General features: G+C 39.3%; 1 protein-coding gene and 3 non-coding genes across 4 annotated transcripts in view; 3 read left to right on the top strand and 1 right to left on the bottom strand.

Moving 5' to 3' along the window:
- Window positions 1–12920, bottom strand: part of LOC116331656 (contactin-associated protein-like 4) — a 148318-nt gene that overhangs the window by 48152 nt on the left and 87246 nt on the right. The window lies entirely within an intron of this gene.
- Window positions 6681–6763, top strand: trnal-uaa. The gene has a single exon. It is a non-coding gene; the product is annotated as a tRNA-Leu (tRNA).
- trnal-uaa lies at window positions 10261–10343 on the top strand. The gene has a single exon. It is a non-coding gene; the product is annotated as a tRNA-Leu (tRNA).
- On the top strand, window positions 10775–10857 carry trnal-uaa. The gene has a single exon. It is a non-coding gene; the product is annotated as a tRNA-Leu (tRNA).

Raw genomic sequence — 12920 nt, 5'->3', positions numbered from 1 at the left:
AATACCTTTCCTCTGTGAGATCAAAAGAATAATTTCATTACTTCACAGACTCGTGCTTTGGATTTTTCTTTCATTTTATATAAAAGGAAAAGTTTTCCAGTGAACAGAGGATATCTTTTCGCTTCTTCTCAGCGGCAGATCTTCTCTGACTGCTGCAAGACTGTTTGAAGAAGCTCCATCAATGACTCCAGATCCCAGGAGACCTTACTGAAGCTATGTGTGTTATTTATAGATAAATATCATACTGCTGTAACCATCATGACACCAGTCCTGTGTGGGAGGAGGAGGGATGGAGTGGACTGAAGGAGGCAGGCAGAGACTGTAAAAATCTCAAGTTTCAGCGCTGGAAATGAAATCACTAAACTGCAACATTTAAAATCTCTGCTTTCCCCTTCCCCTACATTTATATGATCTACAGTGGATATGTGTGCAGATCACAAGCTACTAAGGGAGTTATAAACTGCCTGTGCAATGACAAATATTGTAGAGACTGTAATCATATTTACAACTTGTGTCAGTGACTCCAGATCCCAGTTTTTTGTTTGTTTGCATTATCGTGCTTTTACATTTTTCCCTGACTTGTCAGATACATGTTTGCAAATGTGACTCGTGATTACTTTGTACACTGTGGGAGATTTGTTGTGATGAAAGGCAATGTGTAATTTATTATAATAAAACAGAGCAGTTTGTTATTAGAAAGCAGACGTCCACAACTGCAAAGAGCAGAATACTTTGGCACACAGTGGTAGAAGGTAAGAAAACAACGCTATTTTAAGTGAACGTCACTGTTACGTTCCCCTAAAAAGTCCAAGGGATGCGGTAAAGTCACAAAAAATGTCCAGCTTAAAAAAGTAGACATGGAGGCAAAATTGTTAAAGGTTATTTAATTTTAATTAATTAATAAATCAAAAGAGACAGACAAGCCACTATCAACTTTTAAAGAAAGAAAACAAAACCCAGGAGTTGGTCACTAAACTGAAAAGTCACTGAAACACACTCCTCTCCACAGAGCCACCACACACACAGCTCACTAGCTGCAAAACCAACAAGCCTCTCTGGCACCAGAGCTCACCTTTTCTCTGGACTTAAGTGCTCTATCTTAATTGCTGAGTAGAATCGGCTGTACAAAAAGGGTGGTGCCTAAAGCAGGAGAGATGGCAGGAACATCCACACAAGGCTAAATTCACAGGAAGCCCTGCTGAGGCCGTAACAGTCGCAGATAGAAAACTATGTGCTCTGTTTGTCTAAAGATTTTCTAAAGCGCAACTGGACGAGAAAAACTTTGTCGGCAACTTGTGAAATCAAAATAAAATATTACTTCAGCCGTGAAATAATCTTACTAACAGTTAAATGGTCTATGGCAACCTGAGAAAAGTTTTGTGTAGTTATAAAAACTAACCTGCTCTTAACTTTTATTAATTTAGTTTCTCTTTGCTTCTAAGTTCTGCGATAAGTTTTACTTTTATGAAAACTCAAAAGGCTGTACATCTTTCTGCATCTTCTATGTGTGAGGCTTCATTTTGTTATATTTAAGCTGAAAACACAAATCAAGGCACTAATTGCGCTTTTATTAATGACATGGCTGCAATGGCTGAATATGTCATTATAATATGTACCGTGGCATAATTCATTCTTCTGGGTATTTCTGAACATCTATCAGTTTATTTATATGTTTATATACACTACAGAAACATTGCTGTTGAACACCGAATGCCGTGAACACTGCAGAAACATAATTCATACTTTTATTTGTTCCCTGGCCCTGAGACTCCAACTCAGATATTTTCAGTTGCCACCAAAATGTGATGGCATGACTGTGACACGGTGAGGTTGCCATGGTCACTCACGAGGTTACTGAATCAATAATCCATGAGTTGTATTAGAAGCTAAACAAATATGCAAATCCTGTCTTATTTGTCTCTTCACTCAGTTAACATGGCCCATAGATTATACCCAAATATGTTTATTTTCCGTAAGTTGCACACAAAAGATGAGTATAGGCAATGTGACATCATGGATTACTGTGTTTAAGCCTTAACACTGGCATTTCGGCTGTTGCCATCTTGTTATTTTGGAGCCAGAACCAACCTTATTTTGAAAAGACAGATGAGTGATAAATTACCAACTGCTCCACATAATGTAAAGTGTAACACAGAGACACAGATGCCTATTACAAACTTTAAAACATAATACTAGAAAGCAGATAAAGATTTCGAGGTCCAGTTCACTGACAGAAATCATTAGAGTTGACACAGTTTAGCCTGTCCTGGCACCCACATGTCACTGAAAGAGGACAACACTCCAAAACTGCATAATTTTAAGTTTGAATAGATCAGTTGGGTCACTTATGTAAACCCTGAATATAAATGTGTTTATTTCGTTTGCTGCTTTATAAGAAAGCCCTCCTCAAAGCCAGAACATCTTACTATTCGTCACTGATTGAAGAAAATAAGAACAACCCCAGGTTTCTCTTCAGCACTGTAGCCAGGCTGACAAAAAGTCAAAGCTCTACTGAGCCAACAATCCCTTTAACGTTAACTAGTAATGACTTCATGAACTTCCTCACAAATAAAATTTTTATCATTAGAGAAAAAATTACCAATAATTATCCCACAGATGTAATATTATCTACACCTACTTTTAGTACCATCGATGTTAAGTTAGACTCTTTTTCTCCAATTGATCTTTCTGAGTTAACTTCAATAATTAATTCCTCCAAACCATCAACGTGTCTTTTAGACCCCATTCCTACAAAACTGCTCAAAGAAGTCCTGCCATTAATTAATTCTTCGATCTTAAGTATGATCAACCTATCTCTAATAATCGGCTATGTACCACAGGCCTTCAAGGTGGCTGTAGTTAAACCTTTACTTAAAAAGCCATCTCTAGACCCAGCTGTCTTAGCTAATTATAGGCCAATCTCCAACCTTCCTTTTATATCAAAAATCCTTGAAAGAGTAGTTGTCAAACAGCTAACAGATCATCTGCAGAGGAATGGCTTATTTGAAGAGTTTCAGTCAGGTTTCAGAGCTCATCACAGCACAGAAACAGCTTTAGTGAAGGTTACAAATGATCTTCTTATGGCCTCTGACAGTGGACTCATCTCTGTGCTTGTCCTGCTAGACCTTAGTGCTGCGTTTGATACTGTTGACCATAATATCCTATTAGAGCGATTAGAACATGCTGTAGGTATTACAGGTACTGCACTGCAGTGGTTTGTATCATATCTATCTAATAGACTCCAATTTGTTCAAGTAAATGGAGAGTCCTCTTCACACACTAAGGTCAATTATGGTGTTCCACAGGGTTCAGTGCTAGGACCAATTCTATTTACATTATACATGCTTCCTTAGGCAGCATCATTAGAAGACATAGCATAAATTTTCACTGCTATGCAGATGACACGCAGCTCTATCTATCCATGAAGCCAGGTAACACACACCAATTAGTTAAACTGCAGGAATGTCTTAAAGACATAAAGACCTGGATGGCCGCTAACTTTCTGCTTCTTAATTCAGATAAAACTGAGGTTATTGTACTCGGCCCTGAAAATCTTAGAAATATGGTATCTAAGCAGATTCTTACTCTGGATGGCATTACCTTGGCCTCCAGTAACACTGTGAGGAACCTTGAGTCATTTTTGACCAGGACATGTCCTTTAACGCACATATTAAACAAATATGTAAGACTGCTTTCTTCCATTTGCACAACATCTCTAAAATTAGAAATATCCTGTCTCAGAGTGATGCTGAAAAACTAGTTCATGCCTTCATTACTTCCAGGCTGGACTACTGTAATTCTTTATTATCAGGATGTCCTAAAACTCCCTGAAAAGTCTTCAGCTAATCCAAAATGCTGCAGCAAGAGTACTGACAGGGACTAGAAAGAGAGAGCATATTTCTCCTGTTTTGGCTTCCTTCATTGGCTTCCTGTTAAATCCAGAATTGAATTCAAAATCCTGCTCCTCACATACAAGGTCTTAAATAATCAGGCCCCATCTTATCTTAATGACCTTGTAGTACCATATCACCCTATTAGAGCACTTCGCTCTCACTCTGCAGGCCTACTTGTTGTTCCTAGAGTATTTAAAAGTAGAATGGGAGGAGAGCCTTCAGTTTTCAGGCCCCTCTTCTGTGGAACCAGCTTCCAGTTTGGATTCGGGAGACAGACACTATCTCTACTTTCAAGATTAGGCTTAAAACTTTCCTTTTGCTAAAGCATATAGTTAGGGCTGGACCAGGTGACCCTGAATCCTCCCTTAGTTATGCTGCAATAGACGTGAGCTGCCGGGGATTCCCATGATGCATTGAGTTTTTCCTTTCCAACCACTCACTATGTGTTAATAAACCTCTCTGCATCGAATCATATCTGTTATTAATTTCTGTCTCTCTTCCACAGCATGTCTTTCATCCTGTTTTCCTTCTTCACCCCAACCGGTCGCAGCAGATGGCCGCCCCTCCCTGAGCCTGGTTCTGCCGGAGGTTTCTTCCTGTTAAAGGGAGTTTTTCCTTCCCACTGTCACCAAAGTGCTTGCTCATAGGGGGTCATATGATATGATTGTTGGGGTTTTCTGTATTTATTATTGTGCGATCTATTGTACAATATAAAGCGCCTTGAGGCGACTTTTGTTGTGATTTGGCGCTATATAAATAAAATTGAATTGAATTGAATTGAATTATTTCCACTTTAAATCTGGCGACCTCTCATGGACTGGCTACGTGTCCAGGCTGTACCCCTGTCTTTTACTCAATGGTGGCTATGGCAGGGTCCACCCCTCCTGAATCCCTGAATTGGATAAGCGGTTGAGGAAAGGACTAATGTTAACATGGGAGTCTAGGGGGGTTGACTCACCTTTGAAACCAGCCTGAAGTGGCCATTTAAGGGCCTGCATTTTTTCATATTCACACAGACTCTATTTTTCCAGCCCCACAGGTTGATGGTACCAACCTTTTTTGGTAAATAGCCGGTATCTGCAGTGATATAAAGTTTAAGAATAGTATTAGCAGTGTTTGGCAATTAGGCTCAATTTTCAGGATTTTTTCTCAGCTTGCTTGAGCATTGTCTGTTTGTACAGGTGTTACTCTGGTGTGTTGAGCTCTCAAAACCACTGCACAACAGCAATCTTTGAGACAGATACCTCAAAATCTGTGCTGTACCTGAGAGAAGTTAGAAAATATATGTGACAGATTAAAATAGCACAGCTAACCATATGAGCTGCTGTGTCTCTGCTAACCCACATAAAGGAGTAATGTGACCTCATTCTCTTGAGATAAAGACACAGAGAGGACAACAGGAAACGATGAGTAACAGTGTTTTTATCCACACCGGTTGCTTTCCATCTGTTCCAAGACCGGCTGGCACCTCCAGGAGGTTTGACACAAACACACACACACACACACACACACACATAAAGACAATTTTAAGTCAGCGGTGGATGCAGCCTCGGCAGTATGTGCAGGCTTTGAGCAGTGTGTGTTTTTCTCTTTCTATCCTAAACGTACATTTCAGTGTGTGAGTTTACTTATGTAAATGTATGTGACAGTGTTAAACTGTGTGTTTGCCCGAATACAGGCAGGAATATTTAAGAGAAAACAGATGACTGCACAGAATCTGCAACCTCGCCTTTATTTAGATAAAAGCCCTAACTCAGCAGCCTGTCAGCCTGCAACAGTGTGATTTTTTTTAAACCTCCATTTATCTCTATACTACTTTAATCTCAGAGTAAGCTGGAGCCTTGAAGATAAACCACTTAGTTTTCACTTTAAATTCACATTACCACTTTGCTCCATTCCTTTATTTTACACAGTATATTTAGTGTTTGTGTATGCATGTGAGTCAGTAGCAGGGAGGATTTCAGGAATGCGACTGTTGATGCAATCAGACTCAGCGTGTCAGTAGTGTATACTGTACATGATCTATATAGATGCTTTTGTCTGACTGCTGATGAGCTTCAAATTCAATGCGGCTTTTGCTGAAATGAGAAGTCTATACACATCTTAGATGTGCAGGCACTCAGGGGTAGCAAACAAATATGAATTACTGAGAGCCTGTGAGGAGATGAATGTGTGAAATTGTTTTGCGCTCTGAATCACTTTCGCAATTTTGTTTAAATGGTCTAAAACATTCATTATCCCAAGAAGGAGCCCTCCCACTTAGCTCACACTGCAATATGAGATGTTAGTGATTCGGTCAGCATCATATGGATTCTATGAAGGGCCTTAGTGGTTTTGTCCTAAACCTACAGGAATATATATTCATTTTTAAGTAAAACAGTTCACGCTGTTAATCTGACTCTTAAAAACATAAAGAGTCCATCATCAATACTTAAATTTAGAGTATAGGTACATGCAAGAATGCACAGTTACTCTGATGTTAATCTTGAGAATAATTTCTGCTTCCCACAATCAAATGGACACGATCGAACAATACTGAAAATTCATGTTTATTGAATCCGGTCAAATCAAGTGCTCCCTAAGTCACTGCATGACAGCGTCCCTTCATGAGTCAATCACAGTTGTTCTTTGCTAGGTGCAGCTTAAAGTTTCCAGGAGTAGTTTGGATGATTGGCACTAGATTAAAAGACAGACACAACAAAATTCATATTTCTGGCACAGCAGAAGGTAGAATTTACCTTGGTATAAGTGGATCATGATTGAAATACATTTGATTGTGGGCAGTGTGCCAGGATGGCCGAGTGGTTAAGGCGTTGGACTTAAGTTCCAATGAGCAGATGCTCTCGTGGGTTCGAACCCCACTCCTGGTATAATTTAGAACCACATGTGTGGTAAACTAGAAGCTGATGGTATTTACACTAAATCACATGTTCATGAGTGTCTGTGTGGTATAAGGAAAATGAAGAGAAAGGTGCACTCCATCTGTCATGATGTATCTCTACTAGACACAGTAATTTTTACTATATGATATCATATGTTACCTTCTCAAGCAAATGTTTTGTAGTGGATCTCCAAAAGTTGTTTCTGTTCATCTGGACGTAGCGTTTTCAGTGGGAGAAACGTTTTGTCACTCATCCAAGTGACTTCTTCAGTCTCAGTTAACTGCAGGTTTCTAAACAGTACATTTGCATTATGACTGAAACCAGCCCACTGAAGGAACAATGGGCTGTGAGGTCAGTTCCTTCATCATAATTATGCAAATTCTCTGACCATTGATCAACAACCACTGATCAAAGACCACTGATCAATGGCCATGAGTACCATTCACAGAGAGTTGGGGAATGGCTGCAATCACAGCATTGTAAGATGGTGACAGATGTACCCTTAGGCCCCCTCCTCGATTCAGAGATGGTCTTTCCCTCTTCACGTAAATGGCCTCCTTGACTCCGCGCTCAAACCAGCGTTCCTCCCTGTCCAGGATGTGTACATCCTCATCGTTGAAAGAGTGTCCACTGGCCTGTAGGTGTAAGTAGACTGCAGAGTCCTGGCCTGCCGAGGTAGCTCTTCTGTGTTGTGCCATCCACTTTGCCAGAGGTTGTTTGGTTTCCCCAATTTAAAAATCCTGGCAATCCTCCTGGCACTTAACAGCATACAGCGGCCGAGTGGTTAAGGCGTTGGACTTAAGTTCCAATGAGCAGATACTCTCGTGGCTTCAAACCCCACTCCTGGTGTACTTAATGATCACTCAACATTTGCTGGGTTCTTTGCCGGAAAGAACATTTATAATTAGGGTAATTGTTCCTGCTATTACTTTGTGTATCATCAAGACAGAAGCCAATTGTTTCTGCTGCACATGACTTACTCTACAGATCTGAGATGACTATAAATTACTTTTAGAAAATGGAAACTTGGTTTGCTGTAACAAGGTGGGATCCAATGAGAAAATGCTCTTGTGAGTTCAAAAGCAACCCCTGGTATCTAATCTGAGTGGTTAACGTTACCACAGTAAACTGCAGTTTAATACGTGCATGAAGACCAAGGAAAACAATGTAATGGCTATTAACATGAGCATAAACTCAAATATCCTTAAAAACCACACTGTACATGTACAAAATGTCTGTGTTGTCTTAACTTTATCAAGTTCATAAAGACACACTGAACTCAACACCCAATTGCGTTGCTTGTGGCCAAAGTGATTCACGGTGAGTAAGGAAGGCTTCAGGGGCAAAATACTGGACAAAATATAAAGTATCCCCTCAGGCAAGTATTTTTCCAAATTGACAAAAAGAAAGGGATCTCACAGCTGTCGACTACATTGCTATGAGTTTTAGTCACATCCATCATGCAGGTATAATCACTGGAGTGACATTTTAATCAACAGGAATGCAGCACAATGTGAAAGTGAAAGCAGTGCCCTGTTGATTTAATTATGTGTTTAGTTTTTGTACAAGTTTTCTATTCATATTTTGATGTTTCTTTGAATTTCGGTAAATATGGAGGACCAAGTTAGTGTTCAGATAAGGCTGTAGTCAGGTTTGGATGGAAACAAGATGTTTACAACAACAGAAAATTCTGCTGCAGGCATATTTGCCTCCACACTACAGTTTTACTGGTTTTCAGTAAGCTGTGATTTTTCTAAATAGCTATACTGCACATATGTTAGTGTCATGACACTCTAGCAATGTTTTAGTTTACTCCCTGGCTGTGATCACATATCCTTGGTTGCTTGGCAACTCTTCTTGCACTGACAAGAGCAATCAAGCTTGAAACCAAGTTTATCTAAGAAAAAATAGCCATCAGTTTACTTATCACAAACAGACTTGTACATATTCAATATCAGGGTTAATGTCTGTCAAGTAAACACTGAACCATAAACAATCAATAATGCAAAAGACAAAACTATGTCCAGATGAGCAGATTCAACCTTCTGTGATTCATCTTGTTACGGCCCTGTTCACTACATTTAAAGCTACAGTCTTTGCCAGGACTGTTACAGTGTAACAGCATGACATGTATCAGGCCTTGAACATCACCAGGATGTACAAGGCCTGAATATTTAAGATGTTGGACTCAGATGGGTGTGTACCCATGTGGATTTAGGCTCTACTCTAGCTATCACAGATATTCTTGGGAACAAAACAGTTCTTTTCGAATCTTTGACAGCTTTTCAAGTGAGTTGAAAGGTGGAGAATTTTCTTGCTTTACGTGTTCAGCTGATGTCTGTCAAAGCAGGCTCAATCTTTCATAGCTCTAGGTGAACAAGCCTAAATATGATCTTCCACTGGTATGTAGACACCTCACCAGAGATGACCTGGAGGAACAATTCCATGTACTATATAGAGTATGTGGTATTATTAGATATGAATACATGTGGGCTGCATTTAATCATACACGGAAACACCAAAATAAACAAAAAAAAACAAAAGAGTAGGCAAAAAAATCTCTTCCATGGTTGTGAGCAGGCTGGCTGAGTGGTTATGGTGTTGTACTCGAGCTGCTTAAAAAACATTTTACTGTGTTGCTTGCAGTTTGAAGTGTTGAGTATAAAACAACATGGATGCTTCTATATACTTCTATAACAGTCTCCTTTATATGGAAGGTGTGTGTGGGGTGACCCATTTTTCTTTATATCTCACACACCCTAAATCTAATCAAAGCACGATTGTACAGTAGAGGCTATGTTTTTTTTTTGTTTTTTGTCTTGTTCTGTTCCTGCAGCCAGATCTGAGCAGGAGCTGAATTCTCATGAAAAATAATCTGATAAATGTGAGAAAGGAAAGTTATTTAATTAAACCAGCTGGAGGAGATCCTCTTTCTCTGGTGAAAATGTGTAGCTGATGTCTGCAACTGTATTCACGAACGCCATATCATATATAAGTGTGTGTTTTCTGGTTTTTGCCAAAAGGAACATTCATAATTATGATAATCTTTCCTCTTATTGCATTGTGTAATTAGTGTATCATCAAGACAGAAGGCAGTTGTTTCTGTTGTGCATGACTTACTCTACAGATCTGAGAGGACTATAAATTACTTTTAGAAAATGGAAACTCTTACACTTGTTCTCAATGTCTTTCTGCATCTGCCGTGTGCCCTGCCATATTTGCCTTTAATATTTACAACAATTAGACCTCTTTTAGCCATGCTGGTAACATAACTCACACTAGTGAATTGATTGCTAATTACTGGACATTAAACTGAATTATTGTGAAACTAAACTGGAATGTTTTCAGTACCATACTTTTAGGATGACATTTCACATTTTTGGGTGTGGATGACTGATGGGATTTTATGTCAGAAACTTAAAATCCCTCTTCAGAGTCAATCTCATGTATGCCTTGATCAAGTGTATTGGAAAGGGCTTACAGAAACCAGGATGGCCGAGTGGTTAAGGCGTTGGACTTAAGTTCTAATGAGTGAATGCTCTCGTGGGTTCGAACCCCACTCCTGGTATTATGTGTTTTTCTGAAGCTTCACATGACCCTTACCTTGTGTAAAAAACCTAGCAACATCACTCTCTGGAAAAAAATACATAGGTCAGTGAAACTGCAGTCATTTGCATAATACAGATTCCATGTCTTATATGTCTATGTATCATATAATAGCGAGTATCTGCTGGTTGTTGCAAAAAGAGCTTTTGCATTTGCAATAATTTTTCCTACACTGTTTTGAAACCGGTTTTAAATAAGACAGTGTTTTAAAAGTTTCCATAATGCTTGCAGTGTTTATAATATCTAGGAAAGCCAGCTTTGGCTGTATGAAGATACTGGGGCTGTTCCTCCAGTAAAAATACCTAGCTTGCTTTGTAAAACTGCAGTGATTTGCTTACATGTAACATGCGTTTACATCTACTTGGCCATCCTGGTAGTTTCCTTGGGCGAACTACCAGGATGGCCGAGTGGTTAAGGCGTTGGACTTAAGTTCCAATGAGCAAATGCTCTCGTGGGTTCAAACCCCACTCCTGGTAGAGTCTATCCATGTGGAGTTCTGATTTACTTTGGTGTTAGTAAAAAGTAGTGACTGTAACCAAGAAGTTACAGTGATGCCTTAAGTTCCAGTGGGTTCAAACCCCACCCCTGTTAGAGCAGGGGTGGGGTTTGAACTCCAGGCCTTGAAGGCTGGTGTCCTGCAGGTTTTAGATGTGTCCTTGATCCAACACAACTGATTCAAATGGGTAATTTATCTCCTCAACATGTCTCCAGAGGCCTGGTAATGAACTAATCATGTGATTCAGGTGTGTTGACCCAGGGTGAGATCTAAAACCTGCAGGACACCGGCCCTTGAGGCCTGGAGTTTGAGACCCCTGTGTTAGAGTAAGCTTTCATATGTAGTTGATCATTAAACCTTAGAGCAGGGGTGTCCAGTTCTTGAGAGCTACTGTCCTGCAGATTTTAGATGCATCCTTGTTCCGACACACCTGTATCAAATGAATGGCTTGTTACCAAGCCTTTGGCAAACTTGACGGCATGCTGAAGAGGTAATCCAATCATCTGATTCAGTTGTGTTGGAGTAGCTGCATCTAAAAGCTGCAGGACCGAAGCTCTCGGGGACTGGAGTTGGACACCCCTTCCTTAGACTTTCCTTCTATTTTTAGAACCACGCAGTCATTAACCTGTGATAATTATCCAGTGAATTCACAGCAGGCAGTTTACCTAAAATTAAACTGATTATATCCAAGAATAGAAAATATATGTCCGCTAGCACGTGTGTGATTAATGTAAGTTCATTTGTGAAGATGTAGCATTGTATGGTTTTCTTTCAACGGGTCTGATGTGGATTAGTTCATATTCTTGGATTTTGGCCACTGAAAATGCCAAAAAGCTAAATTATTCCTTTAATACAATGATATTGGCAGATGTGAACACCAGAGGTGTGGACTCGAGTCAATCATGACTTGGACTCGAGTCGGACTCGAGTCATTAATTTTATGACTTTAGACTTGACTTGAAAAAAGGTTGTAAGACTTGTGACTTGACTTGGACTTTTACACCAGTGACTTGGGACTTGAATTGGACTTGAACCTGTTTACTTGAAAAGACTTGATATTTTACCCAAATCTAAAATTTAACATACATATTATATAAAAAGTGCGGACCATTAATTCACTTTATTCATTCATTCATTCTTACCACACTCCGTATGTATATAATGCAATATGCAAAACATGCAAGAAGAGAATCACAGATTTTAGATGGAACAACTTCCAACTTTGTCCGACATTTGAAGTTGCATAAAGAACGGTAGGTGGTGCTTTTTTTTTTTTTTTTTTTTTGCTACGATGAGACAGCTGACTTAGCTAACTTCATCTTATTAGCAAATGTTCTTCGGGCTACGTTGATGATACTGTTTGGCTTTAACAGGTATGATATGTTTGTCATGCTATTTTAAATCCGGTCCTGCAAGCGCATCCAAGAATAACATGCAACTTGTTAGCTCAGAATTGTCGGTAAATGGTGAGCAGGGTCCGTTTCAGAAAGTGGGTTCTGTAGCTGTACTCAGTCTCTCTCCGTCTCCTCCCCATCATTAACCCCGTAGATTTAACCCAGTTTAAACTGACAAATATTTATTTTACCATCACATCACAATTCAAAATCACTGTGTTTAATTTGCAATTAGTGTATGGTCGTGTTTAACTTTTGCATGTCTGAGCCAGGGAAAATTTTTTTGGTTAGAAAATCTGGCCCACCTTTATGGGCTCAAAATGTGGTCATAAATATTTTGTACTTGTAAATCAGGATTTGTATGTGTAAAAAGAATTTGTGCGTGCGTAAAAAAGATTTGTATGTGTATTAGTGTGTAACTGAGTAGTCCTGCTATACATGGCCTTTTTCTTCTGTCATTTATGTCAATACATCAAATAAAATACTTTGATCTTATATTATTAGCTGTTGTTTATTTGCAAAGGTTATTCTCAACAGGGATGCTAGACAAAAACGGCGTTTTCTACAGACAGCCTAGCATACGCTCTCCACTTGCGAGTGAAAAAAGAAAAAGAAAAAACACCCCTTCCCTATTGGTGTTAGAGTTTAC

Source organism: Oreochromis aureus, linkage group 18, assembly GCF_013358895.1.
Source record: "Oreochromis aureus strain Israel breed Guangdong linkage group 18, ZZ_aureus, whole genome shotgun sequence".
NCBI lineage: Eukaryota > Metazoa > Chordata > Actinopteri > Cichliformes > Cichlidae > Oreochromis > Oreochromis aureus.
Note: the sequence above shows the minus strand (reverse complement) of the source record. Positions and strands in the feature narration are given on the sequence as shown.